General features: G+C 35.3%; 1 protein-coding gene across 1 annotated transcript in view; it reads right to left on the bottom strand.

Annotated features, from left to right (window-relative positions):
* The window catches only part of LOC149542395 (DExH-box ATP-dependent RNA helicase DExH6-like), a 108,924-nt gene that overhangs the window by 75,834 nt on the left and 14,326 nt on the right, over positions 1-18,764 (bottom strand). The window lies entirely within an intron of this gene.

Below are 18,764 nucleotides of genomic sequence, written 5' to 3'. Positions count from 1 at the left end.
AGGTTACATACAAAAATCTCATTTGTTAGCAGACACACACCACCATTCAGATTCCAGAAACAGATTGCAATCTGTCAATCCCTACTATTGATAGTGGGATTTGTATAAAGGAAACAATACAATTACAATGTTCACAGTAGACGAATAAGAGAGCACTAAATATAGGGCAAAGAACGAATCATATTAAAGCAGTGATTTTTTTTTTAAGTAATATTTGCTAATTGGCTAATTATAGAAATTTGAAAACCAATATTTGCCTAATAGTTCAAGGTATGAGGCAGCAAAATTACCATATTTTTACAATAAATTGTTTTTATTTTTTACAGATCACCAAAACATTTATTTTATTTAACTTTTCAACTTCAAAATTTGCCACAATATTGATGCACATGATTAGTGAGTACACCTGCATTTCATTAGTTATTGTAACTAGAATAACTATATCTTTAAAAATCTATGTAAAAATGCAAGAAATATCGTTATTCTTGATCTCTTCGTCAACCTACGTATTTACCATATTATTGAATTTCCAACTTAAAAATATTATAATTTATTCCTAGAATATATTACAATAGAAATAGTTTAAAATGACTATACCCGTAAAAATTTAAAAGAACAAAATGATTGCATTAACAAATCACATGAATAAATAGTGTTTACAAACGCTATAAAAACGTTAAAAAGCAAAGTTGTCCGAATAAAGACATCTAAAAATATGAACAGATTAAGACAACTTATAATAAAGCCGAAATGACCATTAACTAAGGTTCTAGAATAACAAGCTTATGATCTAAGCAGTCAAAATCTATCCATTTCTAGTCACAAACTGGGATATTGACCAAGTGCAAAGAGTTTATCTGATTCTCTATAGGTTTACACTCTGTGTTGGGACTCGAGAAATTTTATTACCTCCTTTTATCTATTATGTTTATTGGTATCTGCAATCTCTCCCGTAAAACCCCTATAAGTGTCTTAGTCATCCTATATCTCATTTCCAAATGAAAATGGCTGAGATCCACAGATTTGCTGTCCAAAATGGTGTCGAAAGGATTAATGAAGCTTATATGGAAGGATTCTTTGAAGCTCCTGAAATACAGCCTACCAGCGGAAACTTGAATATTGAAGAAGTTTCAGACATATAGACAGATGAGAAGACCTTGTCTAGGCAAGTAAGTACTTATATACCTCCTGAGTTAAAGCCTAGCAGCGTATATAAGAAGAGTGCTTATACTCCAAATAAGTTAAAGAATTTTTTGTCTAAGTCTACTTTCAGACTGATTGTGATTCCTCACATGAGAATAGTAGAGCTTACTTTAGAATATGATCCTACTCAAACATTCCAAACCAAAATGTTATCTATCTTCCCTCCTGAAGAAATTGAGTATATCAGAAGTCATCAAGAAATGAACTTTTTACATTTTGGAGCTATACAAGTAACTATAGGATCATTGGTACCAGAAAACATACACCCTCTATGTTATTTAGCTCTATGTGATAGAAGACAAGTCAATTAAAACCATGCGTGCTAGTTGTCTAGTCTATCAAGAATGACAAAAAATTCTGTGTATTATCCTAATCTAATAGTAGCAACCAGGGATAAGTCCAGCCCTGAAGTCAAATATGGTTCTTTAAATTGTTGGGGTATGTTTAGTTCATTATATGGAAGGAATATGTTTGGTGCTTTCAAATATGCTTCTGTCCAAATACAAGTCTTATACAGTGACAAATACGAAAAATCCTGCTATATTAGATAACCTACTCTATGCCAGAACCTTAAATGGAGAAGTCCAACTTCAAAAGGGTCATGTGTTACAAGATTCAAGAAGAGTTGGCAGATTAACGGATTTCCGGATGATTCATTTATTAACAGAGGAACAAATGTGTTCCTTATAAAGAATTACAAGGACGTTGTTTCTTTTTAGAAACAACATAGACTGAAGACGGAATTAGAAACAAAACTAGAGACAGGATAGGAAACATTCCTATCTGGACTGAAGAAAAACGAGACGGGATAGGAAACATTCCTATCTAGACTGAAAGACGGACTACAGACAAGTAGTTGACTATTATAGAAAGTATAAGATATTATCTTAATACCCTCCCTTAATGGTCAACGAACGAATGTCGGAACATTCTGGGATAAATGAGACCCTCCCTGGATCTACAGAATGTTGAAACCAAGAAGCTTTGCCAAAAGAGTGCTATGACTCAAAATAAGTTGCAATTACAAAACTTCGTTTTTGTGAAAAAAAACGGTAAAACCCAGAATCTCACACAACCTTGCATATTACAGACAACTTGAAATGATTTTTGAGGAGAAAATCAACAAACCCAGAATCTCACGCAACCTTGCGTATTACAGACAACTTGAATGATTTTTGAGGAGAAAATCAACAAACCCATAAAAACAGAAACAGATTCAGAAGGCTCTGCTCTTGTCGGAAGTCTCATGAAGACCTTTTAGATGTGTCCAGATTTCGGCAGCTGTCTTGCCGGATGGAATCTGAAAAAGCTGGTCATTAGCTACGGATAGTTTGAGAAGCATTACTGCCTCTCGATTGTTCAGATCCCATGTATCTTGATCAGGACCCGGAGAAGTCAGACGCTGCGTAACACCCAGAACAAGTTGATCGGTATTTCGATATTCGAAGATTGCGATGATGCGCTGCTTCCAGGTTCCATAATTGCGACCATTGGATTTGGAATTATGCTCGAGCAAAATATTTGTCAGAGATGCCATGGCACATTTTTCAATGAAAAACTATGAAAATCTGTGAAGGCACGTTCTTCGAGGCAAAAATACGAAAGACCTAGAAGAATCAGAGAATGACCCAAAAAAGAGCTTGAAAAACTCGAAAGGAATCTGCTGTCGTTTTCTGGATCTGCTGGCTCGAAAATCGAGGCACCCAAAAAAAACGGACAACTTAGTTGAGCTCTCGAAAAACCCACCAAGAATCTGCAAACAAAAAAAAAATTCGACCCAAAAAATTAGGGTTTCGAAAAAAACTGGCCCTAGCTGAAAAAAGCTTGAAAAAACTTCAGATTTCTTGATAAAAAATGGCAGATTTTTCTTCAAGGATCGATGTGCATGGACGAATGGGGCTAGAGTGTGCTGAACAAACACAGGCAGACCCGAGTTCAGGAATTTCTCTAGGCCGAAAACCCTAAGGGGGTTTTAGAGAAATTCAACAAAAAAAATTTTGAAAAAATTTAAACAAATAATTTCACGAAGAAATTATAAATTTTTTCGAAAAAATTTAAGTAATAGCTCTGATACCATGTTACAAGATTCAAGAAGAGTTGGCAGATTAACGGATTTCCGAATGATTCATTTATTAACAGAAGAACAAATGTGTTCCTTATAAAGAATTACAAAGACGTTGTTTCTAAAAGAAACAACGTAGACTGAAGACGGAATTAGAAACAAAACTAGAGACAAGATAGGAAACATTCCTATCTGGACTGAAGAAAAAAAAGACGGGATAGGAAACATTCCTATCTAGACTGAAAGACGGACTACAGACAAGTAGTTGACTATTATAGAAAGTATAAGATATTATCTTAATCTCATGTAAATACCATAGATATCCCTGCAGGATGGAGACTTGACTGGATACAAAATGTTGTACCTAGATTGTTAGAAGCAATCAAACAAGTACACCATGTATCTCATAACCAGATAAATATATTGCCCAGATCTTTGTCCACAAGGACAACGAACCCATTTGTTTCTACCTCACCATATTCTGATGCTCGTTCCTCCTTTAGTTCTCAAGGAAGTACATCTAGCAGAAAGGAAGCTCAACTTTTTGTAGAAATTGAGGATGAAGCACCTCTGAATACTAGTCCCCAAATTCCTCAACCAGTTCAAGCTAGAACTAATAAGGGAAAAGAAAAGATTAAACAGGATCATCCTTTTGTACACATGATTAATCCCTTACCTAGAGCAGAAACCCTTAAATGGTACAAAGAACAGGAAAATACATATTATCAGAATGGCAGATGACCACCTATAAAAGGGCAATTCAAACATGAACATGGTACAGTATCAATGTTTCAGTATGTCTTTCAGCCAAAGAATGCTGAAGAAAAGGAACCTTTTGCTGACCATAAGCAAAAGCACTTTATTTTAAAAAAATTGTAATCACCTGCAACAAAATATAGATGACCTTTGTACACATGTCATTTCTATTAAACAGTCCTTAATTGTACTTAACACCAATGTACAGAAAATAGGTAACATTGCTGTAGAAAATCATACCGGAGTGGCAGAAATAAAAGATTCCTTGAGCAAAATCAAGATACAAACAGAACAGCTTCTGAATAATGTACACAAAAATGCTGATGAGTTACAAGCTGTTACTACACGTGGAGCATAACCAACAAAATCATGATGCTCTTATTACAAGTCTTTCTAACGTAGATTATTCTTTACAAGAGTTGTCCACATCTCTTGATTGTTTAGTCAATCAAGAAAAGCAGTCTACCCAGACGGTCTTAGTACTGCCAACCTCTCTACAAGCCCCTGAGAAGCGTTCTAGGAAAGATTGTCTTCTGATGATGAGAACAAGCTGTAACATACAGCCTTGGTATCTAGACATTGATAATAATGATGATCCAAAGCAAAAAATTGAAAGTGGGATCAACACTTTTTTGATAATAGGAACCCTGTCTGGAACAGACCAAGATAATACATTCAGATTTGCAGTAAATTATTGATGGGGAATTGCTAGATCATGGTGGAACACAATAAATCAGCTGCTGAAAAGGATGCTAAAGTTTATCAGAAATTTGCTATTCAGACTGTTGTAAATCAAACAGGACAAACTGTACAGCAGCAAGTACAACTAATTCCTATTAACTGTTTGATGAATGAATTAGTAAATGAATTCTGCCCTAAGTTGAGTAATCGACATGAAAGGATAATCAAGGATATTCTTCAGATGAAGTGTTGTGATCTAAAAGATTTCTTTGCTTACTCAAACCATTTTAGGAAATTGTTGTATCAATTGACTAATAAAGAACAGGTCACAATGGCAAAGACAAAGTATCTTGAAGGTTTGCCATACAACATCTTTGATAAGGTCATGCGATATTTAGAGCTCAGAGCCCTTACTCTCAAAGAATGCCCCATTTCTGACCTTATTCATTTTACCAAAGACCAAATTCTCCAGTTCATTGATAACTGTAAATATCAGCAAAAGTTCACTAAGCATGAAGCACAACGCATTGCACCCACATTTCTTGATAATTTTGGTTGCAATCCTTTCGCTAAAACTTAGCGCAGAGCCACAAAGCAGGGCAGAAAGCATAAGAAACTTCGCTTTCAGCCTCACTCCTTTCCTCGCCGAAAATCTTATGCACCTAAAAACTACTTCCTTCACAAGCGTTCTCATCTTTGTCTGCAATCCAATCAGATCATTTGCTATATTTGCAATAAGCCTGGGCCTAAAGCCCCTGATTGTCACTGTAAGAACAAAGTTGTTAAAGTCGTCTACTCTAATCCAACCGCAGCAGCATGGTGGGATGTTGTAGATGAAGAAGAAGATTTATATATGCAAGAAAACATTTTTGAACCTGTTTTAGAAGATGCAGAAGAAGTCTCTGAAGAAGATGATGCTCTTCTTGAAGATCTTGTTGCTACCCTACAGTTAGCAGAACAACTTGAAGAAGAAGAGAATGAGGATCTACCCGGTGTCTACATGAATCATTCCAAAAGAGGAAAAGGCAAAGGCCGATTCAACAATTGGTGCAATAACAATAATAGAGGAGGAAGAAATTATAAATGGCAGTATGATGATGATGAAAATGAACCTGCCTATTCTTCCCGTTCTTTCCAACATCAACAACCACCAAAGATGTTGTACCAGCCACTGTTCCAGAAGAAACCACATTTTGACAGCCTCACAAAAGAATTCCAAAACTTCAATATTATCAAACTTTAGAACCTTCTAAACAAGTATGTCAACAGGCCCCTGTGTTCAATCTTGTTACAATAGAACAAAAAGCAAAGGAAGTTCTATAAGTTTGAGCCACAATCAGACCCTATTGTACAAGCCTTGACCACATACCACGATCTCTCGAGTCCTAAGCCAGTTATCCCTAGCAAAAAATCTACCGTTATAATTAGGGATTTAGAGTTGCAATTAGGGATTTAGATGAAGGACCCTCTTACTCTGGCCTAAGTTTTGATGAATTCTCCTCTAGTATTCAGGAAGAATATGAAGATAAAGATATTATTATTTTTGATATTCTTGATTCTAGTACAGCAAGAATGCTAATGACTGTATTACTTGACCCTACTCCAAAACTAGAACCACAGTATTTAGTACATCTCCTTACTGAAAAATTTTCTCAGTACATTAATGTTCTAATTAATGGTAACCAATATGATGCTCAGATTGATACTGGAGCCTCTCTCTCTTACTGCAAAAGACAAGTCCTTAATAATTGGGAACAGTTAACAGAAATAAATTGTATATACTGCATGTGATGTACAAGGCAACCAATTTAGCTGTGACAAATATTGTCATCAACAAACTTTGCAGATACAAGGAAAGAAATGTAAATGTGACTTCTTTGCCATGCAACAAATGCCTGTAGATGTACTACTTGGAGGAAATTTCATAGATAGATATACACCTTATGGTTGTACAATGAAGAGCATCATGTTTACTCTTCAAGGAGAAAAAACTAGTACTCCCAGATTAGTCTATGCTTCAAAAAAACATCTTTCTGTCAATATGGTCCAAACTTTTGAACCTCTTACAGATCTGAAAGCCTTGATCATGCAGAATGTTTGTTCTGAAGACCCGCAAAAGTTTTGGAAAAAAGCGATACCAGAGATGGAAATAAAAATCAAGCTAGAAGCAAAAATGAAAAGTGGGAAAAAGATTCCTATTCTAGCGCATGACTACAATGGCATGCAACAAGCAATCGAAGAACTTAAGAAAGGGAAGTATATTGTTCTCTCAATCTGATTTTAATTGTTATGCATTTATGGTCAATAAAGAATCAGAAAAGAAGATAGGAAAGAAAAAGATGGTAATCAATTATAAATTATTAAATGATATAACAATTCCATTCCCTTAACCAATACCAGATAAATCTTATCTGTTACAAAAGGTTGCTAATTCAAAGATCTTCTCTCAGTTTGATTGTAAATCAGGTTTTTATCAAATCCACGTCAAGAAGGAAGATCAGCACAAGATTGCATTTAGCTGTCCATTCAGACATTTTGAATGGGTTGTCATGCCATTTGGCTTGATGAATGCACCCCCGTATTTCCAGGAGAGAATGGACAAAATCTTCAATGGCTGTAAAGATTCTCTTTGTATTTACATAAATGATATTTTAATCTTTAGTAAAAACATTGATGAGCATAGATCTCATCTGAACATTTTTTATAAATTATGTCTAGATTCTGGGATTGTTTTGTCCCTACTAAAGATCTAGTGGTGCACAAACTCTTGTAGATTTTTAAGAATGATAGTTAAGGTTGGACAGCTCGAGGTTCAACCTCATATCAAAAATAAGATTCTTGAATTTCAGCCTCCATTAAATACCAAGGAGCTGCAAAGATTCTTAGGGATTTTGAATTATGTAAATAATTTTTATCCAAATGCAAGTTTTGATCGAGAGCCACTACAGCAACTACTGACGAAAAGGAAACCACAGTGGTTAACAGTTCATACTGAAGTAATTCAGAAGATCCAACATAAAATCCAGAATCTCCCCACACTAACTGTGCCTACCACACAGGATTTTATCCTGTACACACATGCTTCTGATGTAGCTTGGGGAGGATATTTATGCTTTGTTAAAAATAACAAGGAATACATCACTCAATATACCAGTGGAGTATTCCCTACTGGTATCAGAAAATGGATCTCTTTTGACAAAGAAATTTATGGTGTAATTTGCTGTCTTAAGAAATTTGCCTTCAAACTAATGCATTTACCAAAATTCATCATCAAAATAGATTGTACCAAATTTCTCACATTCAAAGAAAAGGACCACAGTAGAAAAGATGGCAAAGGAAAGTATGAAGTTCAATATTTAAATCAATATAACTATGAAGTTCAGCATATTCCGACAAAAGAGAATATAGTTGTAGATTATCTCAGTCGACAAGCTCCTAGAGTTTTTATGGTAAACCCTTCTCAACCTCCATACCATGGTTTCCATTTAGAAAAGGAGTTTACTATATATTTCTCCTCTCTCCATCATATTGCTCAAAGACAATGCTTGCTTCAAGGCATGAATTAGAAGTTCTGTCACTATGCAAATTATGCTATAGATACTCTGGTAAATCTGGGAAGCATGACACAACCAAATTATATCAATGATGATTGTGGAGAATTCACTATTCTTCGGATGCAAAATGACCATCAGTACCTGCATTTCCTTGATGTAATTTGAAGACTTTTCTTCACATTGCCAATCAGTTGTGCGGCCCCACGCACGGAACAAGTTATTGAATTCTTCAATTATGTTGGTCCTGATAAAGTCAATCCAGATCATCATCTCGATCTTGAAGCTTGTGTCTGTGTCATCACTAAACTACAACTAAGATGGGAATCTTACTTTTCACCCCACTTAGTGTATGATGACCACCAACATGACTGGAATATTCGCCACCGGTTCACTTTATTGGCAATGTGGAGACTACTCACATAGGAAGACGTATTTGATCATGGAGAATTGACTCCTCTACTACCATCATCAGTCGACAGCTCATCATGTGATAGTACTGATAGTTAGTGGGAATCTCTTTTGTAAACGTTCGTCACTGTCTTTACTTTAAGGACATACTGCCTTACCCAGTCACCAAGTTCCCGGTAATTTATTACCTGCTAGGTAGTTATAAATAAGTTCATGCAGAAGCATATTGGGCATCAATCAGTTTTAGGGTCTAAGAGTCTTAGAGAGCCAATTTGCAAGTAGAGAGTATGCTCTTCTCTTTATAGAGAATCAGAAATCAGACCTTGCTAGTTTAAGTCTTCAGTCATCCTATCTTCTTTGTATGTATTAAATTTGAAGGAATATTGATGCCGTAGCCATTCGGCCTACAGCCTCCGTTGCTGGTTCTATCCTATATCTATCTAATACCATCCTTTTTTTAGTCACAACGTCGTTTAAGTGTTGGTATAGTCACAATGTTGTTTAAGTGTTGATATAGTCACAACGCCGTTTAAGTGGTGCAAAATTATCATTTATTGTAATTATTAATTAGAAATTAATTAAAATAAATCGTTAGCTTGTTAATTGGCCTTTGAGGGTTAAACATCAGAAGTCGAGTGATGATAGGATAGTATGGTCATCTCTAAAGGTTGGGTGGACCAAAGTCAATTTTGACGGAGCTTCAAAAGGTAATTGGGGTCTGTCTAGGATTGGTTTCATTGCTCGTTGTGACCAAGGGAATATCCTAGCAATTGGAGATCAAAGGATAGAAAATGGAGCTATTGGTGTTTCGTAGCTTCAGTTGGATAAACTGAGACTAAAGTGCAAATATATATATATTAGATGTGTGTGAGATATTATATATATATATATATATATATATATATATATATATATATATATATATATATACTTTAATTATTTATTTATTTATTTATTAAATAATATAGTATCATGTGAGATATTATTATTTGTTATTATATTAATATCTAATTATCGAATAGAGACATGTCTCTTCATAGCCTTTGCTCATAATAAATTAGAGATTGCTTCCATTTGGGACACATATACCTCAAAGGCAATGCAACTACATTTGTAGCAATCCACAAGAATTAACATGGTATCAGAGCTAGCTTGCAAATCGAGAAAAGGAGATGAAAATGACAGATATTAAATTCCTCTAGGCAACTTTAAGATACATGTTAAAAGAAGTTGCAAAATATATATTATGAAATAAGTTGCAGAAGATATATCGGAGAAATTCATGTAATCATGGATAAAATGCATTTAATTAAATTTGTACTATGTAACAATTGAAATAAGTCTCAGAGTTTCAATGCGGCTTGTTTCTTCCCAACCAATAATTTAGAGCAGATAAGGTTCTAATTGTACTGTTAGAGTGGCGAAAGCAATCTTTAATTGGTTTGTATCCTAGAAGAGTGCTTAAATGCATTTGTTTTGCAAAGCAAACCAAAGTGGAGTAAATGGCATTGAATGTTGATTCAACATGAACAGACTGATAAAGGAAAGAAATTAGGGGTAACACTTTACTGACACGGTCCATAATACATTAATACATGACAATGGAATGCCAAATTCACAAGGCAATGGATCCTATACAACATACAAGGTTGCAATGGGTTGCAGAAATGAAATTGGTCAGACCTACAGCCTACAAGGATTCCACGACAACCCACCACAATATTACTGTGACAGTACAAAGCAATGATTGGGTTGACTACAAATTGAAGGCATCAATGTAGACGCTAACTTAGCGAGCTAAGCAACAATTAAGGAGGAAGCGTATTTAGGTCTTCTCATTAGTCAATGTGATCCATGGAAGCATCAACCAGCATATAAATAAGCCCCTCCGCTCTACTCACAACCCCTTGACAGTTGTCTGCGTAAGTGTTGGTCGGGGTCTAGCATGTGTTCCAAGCTGAACCTCAACTTTTCCTTCGGTCATCCAAATTTGAACAGAGGACTGAAAACAGTATTAAATGCAAAGGGAGTTGGTCGAATAAGAACAAACCAATATGATTGGCAAATAGGGTCGAGTATACACAAAGAACATTAAGTACACACGTACATTTGGTGGGCATTAACCAATGGTCCCTAAATAGCCTACATAAATACATCGACGCCACTATTGTGCAACGAAGGGATACCACTATAAGGGGGTAAAGGCATCCAGCATCTTCCCATTAGGGTATGTATAAAGATATGGTTGTAAGCATTTTATTGTATATTTGTTTCTATATCATATGAGATGTTATAGTTGAAAAATTATATGTTCAATAATATATAACATGCTTTGTATAGAATATTGTGAAATATGATTTATATATATACATTCATTCAAAATGATATTTGACAATTATGAGAATATAAAAGGTAAAGATGAAGTATAGTTATATTTTGACTTGTAACATCATAAAATATTATATTATTGAAATAAAGAGTTATGTTATAATCATTTATGTTGTTATTAATAGGCATGAGTTAAATTAGTAACATTCTAATTTGTATTTCTATATGTACTATAAGAATTATTTGCCTGATCTTTTCCGAGGATGTTCTTGTAGGAAAAGGAGGGAGATTGAGATTCAGAGGGCCATTTAATTAGAGGCAACCTTGAAAGAGAGAGAGTAGATAGAAGATAAGGTTCACTCAACCTTTGATGATCTCGGAAATATTGATTCAAGAGGGAGTAGACCATGTTGAGATGGATTCTCCAATGATCAATAAATTATAGCAATCAAGAAGTTTGTGATTCATAAATATACCATATGACGATTTAGGCCTAACCCCTGCGTACATCATGAGGAAGTGACGACTTCCAAATGATTATCACTTTTATTTGTAGAAGGTATTGAAAGGTGATGATCTTATAATTTCTATTATGATGGATATCTTACAATGTCTATGCAAATCATGATAGATTATACTTTGCATTGTGGATGTTTATATGGTCTGCATTATGAGAATGTGTCTGCACATACCTTATAAACATTTTAAGTACATGGTAAATGTTATGCAAATTGGTGTTCAGGAGGCCATTACACAAAGTACTTGAAGAATATCACGCTCCTTGACATTCAAGAGGCCATTACTCACATTACTTGACAAATATCTTGTAACTTGACAATCAAGAGGCCATTACTCAAAGTACTTGGTGAATGACATGTGACTTGACATTTAGGAGACTATTACTCTTAATATCATTACTCAGAGTATTTGGTGAATGTCATATGCTGATATTCTAGAGGCCAATACTCATGATACCAAATGTTATATCAAAATGTTGAATATCTTCTAATCAAAGATATTCTTATATTACATTGAGGTAATATTGTTGTTATCACCATTGTCGTTACACCAAAAGCTCAAGCTATTAATGAATGTCACAATAGCCAGAGACAAGGATCCACGAGAGGCAGTAAAGCACATGTCACAAATCCATCAGTCTATATTGAACACTACCTTCACCTGGAGGGAACGGAGGCACCAACCTCCCAACAATCACCCCCTCATCATGACTTGAGGGATTTGAACCCCTAACCCAATGCTCTAATACCACTTGTTTTTCAGCTATCAATGAATGTCACAATAGCCAGAGACAAGGATCCAGAAGAGACAGTTAAGCACATGTCACAGATCCATCAGTCTATGCTAAACAGTACTGTCACCTAGAGGGGACAGAGGCACCAACCTAGCAAAAAATATATGGTCGTGTGTTTATCCTCCCTTGCTAAGAGGGGGTGGTAGTGTTTGGCAGCTTCAATTGGATAAACTAAGATATATGTATGTTTGTATGTGTGACATATAATATATATCTATATATTAATTTAATTTTTATACTATTATGTGAGACATTATTATTTGTTATTATATTAATATCTTATTATCGAATAGATATGTACCATGAAGGGACATGTCTCTTCATAGCCTTTGCTCATTATAAATTAGAGATTGTTGACATTTGGAATGCATATACCTGAAAGGTAATGCAACTACAATTGCAGCGATCCACAAGAATTAACAGGAACAAACAATGAAGCTTAATGTATGATAGCAATTGGTGCAATTTTGATGGCAAAGAAATTAGGAGTGCAAAGACTTCATCTTGAAGGCGACTAACACCCTGTGGTGAATGGAACTACCAATGGAGAGATGGATACATGGTACCTGAATAGGCATATCAGACGGACTCATGATATTCTAGGAGATTTTGAAGATTTCTAGGTTCCTCATGTTCTTAGGGAAGCAAATTAAGTAGCAAACAAACTATCTAATGTTGGGGTGTTGGGCTCTTTGGAAAAGAAAAAAAGCAGTATTCGAAGATTTTTTTATTTTTGGATTCTGCAGATTTTCCCACGATAGGAAACCATTGTACTTCAAGTCTTGTGAATTGAAGTGTTTGATGGAGATTTTATGAGTTTGGAGGCAATGGCAAGACGCATGTGACTTTGAATTGGATGAAGGGTAGGATGATGTTGTGGCATGGTAAGATCATGAAATGGTTTTTTTGGCTCTGGTCTATATCTGTTACAAAGCTCTAATTGTCATCACGACAAGTATTAAGGCACTATTTTTTGTGACTTGTCAGTACGATAAATGGTGTCTTGGGCACAATATGGTGCACCTTGCTTTGCCTAGTATTGAGGAGCTCTTTTTGGTGGTTAGTGGGCACGATAAATGTTGTCTTGGGCGCAGTGGGATGCATCTTGCTCTACCTTTTCTCGTGTTGTTTTGGCTTATGTTGTGCTTCAATGTTGGTCATATCTAATTAATTTCACCAAGTCATATTCCAAGGTTTCGAGGTGCAATCTATGCACACCACTTGAAGAATGTATTCAAGTTGGATCACATAGAATTCTGGGAGGCCATTTGCTTGTTGTTTGAGGATGAGCTTTTGAATAAGGGTACGAGGCTCAAGACCAACCTAGATATCTCCTCATTGTTCTTGGTGATTGCTCTGATGGTGGGTTCATCCAAAGATGAAGAGTTGTGGGTCTCTAGAGTTTCTTTGGAGCCCAAATGGGTGGCTTGTTTGAGAGATGTGGTGGCAAGGGCGGAGTTGTGTTGACCTACACGTGCGTCATGGACCGTGGTGTTTTATTGGTGGTGGTGATGAGAATTTTCAGCCTCTCATGCTCTAGTCTTTATCCTTCCCAATGCAGGCTCACATCGAAAACACAAAGAAAGGTTGGTGTGACTTGTTGGCTTTTTCTGCAGAAACTAGAGATGATGAAGCAAGAACAAGTGGATGGTTAAAGGAGGAGAACGAAGACAACTCCAATGAGGTCTGATGCACCTCGAGTGGATGTGGTCCCTATACCACGACACCAAATTCCTCTAAAACATGCGTGTCACAGGCATGGTTCTCAGTCTGGAGCTATAGGTGTGTTGAAAATCTTGGTGGTGGTGCATCTAGGGATCCTTTCCCAAATTTCACCAGGGAGGACGCATCTAAGTGGTCCGAGTGAAGATTGTTGGTTTGTCTACTTGGTGTTGCCCAATTTTGGTAGTGAGGTGTAATAACCCCAAAAAACCATATAATTTCCCAAACAAATAAAAGCATTTTTCATTTATAACGTTATCTTTGTATAAAGAAATTGAATAGATTATATTATTATAATCAAATGAATACTTGAGTAAATATAGTGAAAGAACTATATAAATAAAATAAATACTTAAATGAAATATATTTAAAATATTATTAAAATGAAACCTTATAAATATTTACCAATAACAAATATTGGATATTTTTAAAACTACTCCTAAACTATATAATTGAATTCCTTGAGCCACAACTGGCCAAGTAACGCAATTATTCAAGGAAGGAAGGCATTATCTATGTATATGGATTATCAACTCAAAGCAAGGGGGGAAAAAGTGCATCATATACTCATCAAAAAAAAACAACCATCCCTACAAATTCATTGCCACCTACAGGTAACCTTGTCGACAGGAGAGAAATCGCTTACAGAGCCAAGCGAATGCAACAATCATTTGACGGCAAAGCCACAATCCAATCATCCTCAACAGGAATAACAGGCATAGCAAATCAAAGGCCCAGCTATCCTGCACAACAAACAGAAATAGTAAAAGCAGCATGGACAAGAATAGAAGAACGATTCAATTGTGACAAGACAGATGTTACACTACACTCAAAATACAAGCAAGGAGAGAAGAATCGCACATAAGAAGATATATGTCCATCTCGAATTGAAGAGAACTGGTCAAGTAAAGAGTTGTGGGAAGAATCCAACGGGCATAGCAGGCACAAACAAAACAATCTCCAGAGTAAACCAACATCTCTTATACCTTGCAAGCGTCAACAACTAATAAGGACAGAGATAAAATAGCAAGTGGGCTCCAAAAATCAAATCAGCAGAATCAATAGAGACTACGTAGTAACTACTACCTAGCAAGGAACATACTTAGAGAAATTGTATCCAACATTTAAGAAGGAATTACAAATCAATTCAATAGAAAAATGAACACTCAATACCAGTCTCAAGTGATCAGAGTAAAGTCAGGAATAAGTATTTCCAAATAGAGGTATGATGTAGAACTTATAGTGAGAACTCATATCCTTAAAAAAAAAAGTAGACCAAGGTAGACGACATTTGTTATGAATGTCAACTTAGAGACTAGACAACATTCACAATCAAGTGTCAAAATTTCGAATTCAATTCCAGAGGGGGATTTATAGAGAATCCCTTAAGGACAATATATTATAGTGGTCAACCATATGCATATGTCAGATATAAGAGGCTTGCTTAAAGGTGGGATCTCTACCAAGTAGTGTTATAAAGTGTGTAATCAAAGATCCCAAGAGACCTATTAACGCAACTATTCAAGAAGGAAGGCATTCTCTATATATAAGGATTATTGAATCAATGCAAGGGGGGAAAAGGGCATCATATACTCATCAAAAAACGACCATCCTTGCAAATTCATCACCATCTACAGGTAACCTTGCCGGTAGGAGAGAAATCGCTTATAGAGCCAAGCGAATGCAATAGTCAGATCGGGAGACATTGACGGCAAAGCCACAATCCAATCATCCTCAACAGGAATAACAGACGTAGCAAATCGAAGGCCCAGCTATCATGCACAACAACCAAAAATAGTAAAAGCAACGTGGACAGGAATAAAAGAACGATTCAATTGTGGTAAGATAGGTGTTACACTACACTCAAAGTACAAGCAAGCAGAGAAGAATTGCACATAAGTAGTAATGTGTCCATCTCTCATTGAAGAGAACAAGTCAAGTAAAGAGTTGTGGGAAGAAGCCAATGAGCATAGCAGGCATAGACGAAACAATCTCTAGAGTAAGCCAACATCTCTTATACCTTGCAACAACTAATAAGGACAGAGATAAAATAGTGAGTGGGCTCCAAAAATCAAATCAGGGGAGTCAATAGAGACTACGTAGTAACTGCCACCTAGCAAGGGACGTACTTAGAAAAATTGCATCCAACATATAAGAAGGAATTACAAATCAATTCAATAGAGAAACGAACACTCGATACCAGTCTCAGGTGAACAGAGTAAAGTCAGGAATAAGTATTTCCAAATAGAGGTATGGTGTAGAACTTATAGTGAGAACTCATATTCTTAGAGACCAAATAGACCAAGGTAGAGGACATTTGTTATGAATGTCAAGTTTTCTCATAGAGAAACTCAAAGACTAGAGACCATTCGTAGTCGAGTGTCAGAATCCCAAATTGAATTCCAAAGAGGGATTTATAGAGAATCCCTTAAGGACAATATATATTGTAGTGGTCAAACATATACATATGCCAAAGATAAAAGACTTGGTTAGAGGTGGGATCTCTACCAAGTAGTGTTATAAAGTGCATAATCAAAGATCCCAAGAGGCCTAAGGAAGACGCTCTTCATATGATGATTGCCTAATCGAGATATAACTCTCACTAGAGGGTTAAGCGATTTGAGAAGAGTCTCTCTTCCGAAGGATTAGGAACGGTAGCGAGGGTAGTAATTAGATTAATATTTATTTAGTTCAATATTCCTAATATGTTTTATATCAATATTTTCTATATTGTACTAACGAATGGTTGCAGGTTACAGTACTTAACCATAATCATGAAGAGGGAACTTTACAATGGTATCAAAGCATAACCTTGCCACCCTGTGAGTAAAGGCTTATGCAAACTTACGAGAGGAGAACAAAAACTACAATGAACGACTTAGCAAATTAACTGAGACCATATATGAACCAAACCAGGAAAAAAAATGCAGAGTAAAACAGAGAAATAAGAAAGCAAGTAGAAAATGAATAAGGAGGTTGACATGGAAAATTAGAAGCATAAGAGGAGTAAGGGGTGAATGGAAACAAACAAATATATTCAAGGAGGAATTCCTAAGATTTGACCCACGATGATAAAGGGACAACAAGATTAATAAAGGAAAACCATAAACCGGTAGAACCAATATTTAATAAGGGAGAATCCCATTCAAGCAATAAACTGGAGGACAATAAAATATGAAAGCATTAAGGATCGTAGTTAAACGATTTATTCACATTTAATTCTCCAATATGATGTTAAAAGTGGGGAGTTTAATAAAGTAAGGGAATAAGTATACAAGCCAAATATAACTCATAAAACAATGGACAATATAAAAATATACTTTTACTCTCATTTCTTTATTCATTTATAAAGAGATATTATGATTATAAAATACATGTGATATAACATGTATATATTTAAAAATGGTTAATATTTGTATAATACTATGTTCAAACTTCACAATTAGTATAAGACCAATTTCTATTAATATCTTAAATCTTCTAATATTATTACCAAAAATTGCCACTTAAGGGACTAATTTATGATAGATTTATAATTGAATTAATATTGAAAACTGGGTTACTTTCTATAGTGATTATATATTTGAATTATTCTTAATAATATTATTATTATGAATAATTAAAATAATATTATTTTAATTATTCCTTGATTGTGATTAGAAGGATACAATGTTACCAAGGAGGGGCTTGTATAAATACAACCTAGTGGATCTTTTCCAATAGAGGGTAGGGGTCGGCATCCCGTAAATCTTCATAAAACAGGCCTGGACCTGTAAATTTTGAGAGAGTTCATATATGGTGTCTATGAAACTTGGATAACCTATATCCTTTGTTCCTATATCTAAATAATCACATCATTTGATAACTGAAATGACTATTATGAAGATTAGAATTGATTCAAAGACATTTTTTTATAATGAACCCGAAATGGGGACATTACATGCAGTATTATGCAAGAATTACCACCACTTGATGATTAAGGACAACTCGCATTAGAGCTAGAAGTCATCCATGATAATAGAGAAAAGACATTAAGAAATAGAGTGGTGAGAGAATTTCAAGTAAAGTGAAAAAGCCTACCAAATGAAGACGTTGTGTGGGAAAAAGAAGAGAATGTTGAGTTGCTTGAGGACAAGCAAATGGGTGATAGAGGGATTGTAATAACCCCAAAATAATCATATAATGTTCCAAACAAATAAAAGCAATTTTCGTTTATAATGTTATCTTTGTATAAAGAAATTAAATAGATTATATCATTATAATCAAATGAATACTTGAGTAAATATAGTGGAAGAAATAATGAAACCTTATATTTACCATTAACAGATATTGAATATTATTAAAACACTCCTAAACTATATAATTCAATTCCTTTAGCCACGACTAGCCAAGTAATGCAGCTATTCAAGAAGGAAGGCATTATCTATATATATGGATTATCGAATCAAAGCAAAGGTGGGGGGGGGGCAAAGCCACAGTCCAATCATCCTCAACGGGAATAATAGACAGCAAATAGAAGACCCAACTATCATGCACAACAAACAGAAACAGCAAAAGCAACGTGGGCGGGAATAGAAGAACGATTCAGTTGTGACAAGACATGTGGTACACTACACTCAAAATACAAGCAAGGTGAGAAGAATTGGACAAAAGCAGTAATACATCCATCTCTCATTGAAGAGAACAGGTCAAGTAAAGAGTTGTGGGAAGGAACAGGTCAAGTAAAGAGTTGTGGGAA

The sequence above is a fragment of the Cupressus sempervirens genome, chromosome 8 (assembly GCF_028749045.1).
Source record: "Cupressus sempervirens isolate cs-2001-9-10 chromosome 8, ASM2874904v1, whole genome shotgun sequence".
Classification (NCBI taxonomy): domain Eukaryota; kingdom Viridiplantae; phylum Streptophyta; class Pinopsida; order Cupressales; family Cupressaceae; genus Cupressus; species Cupressus sempervirens.
This window is presented reverse-complemented; position numbering and strand designations above follow the sequence as displayed.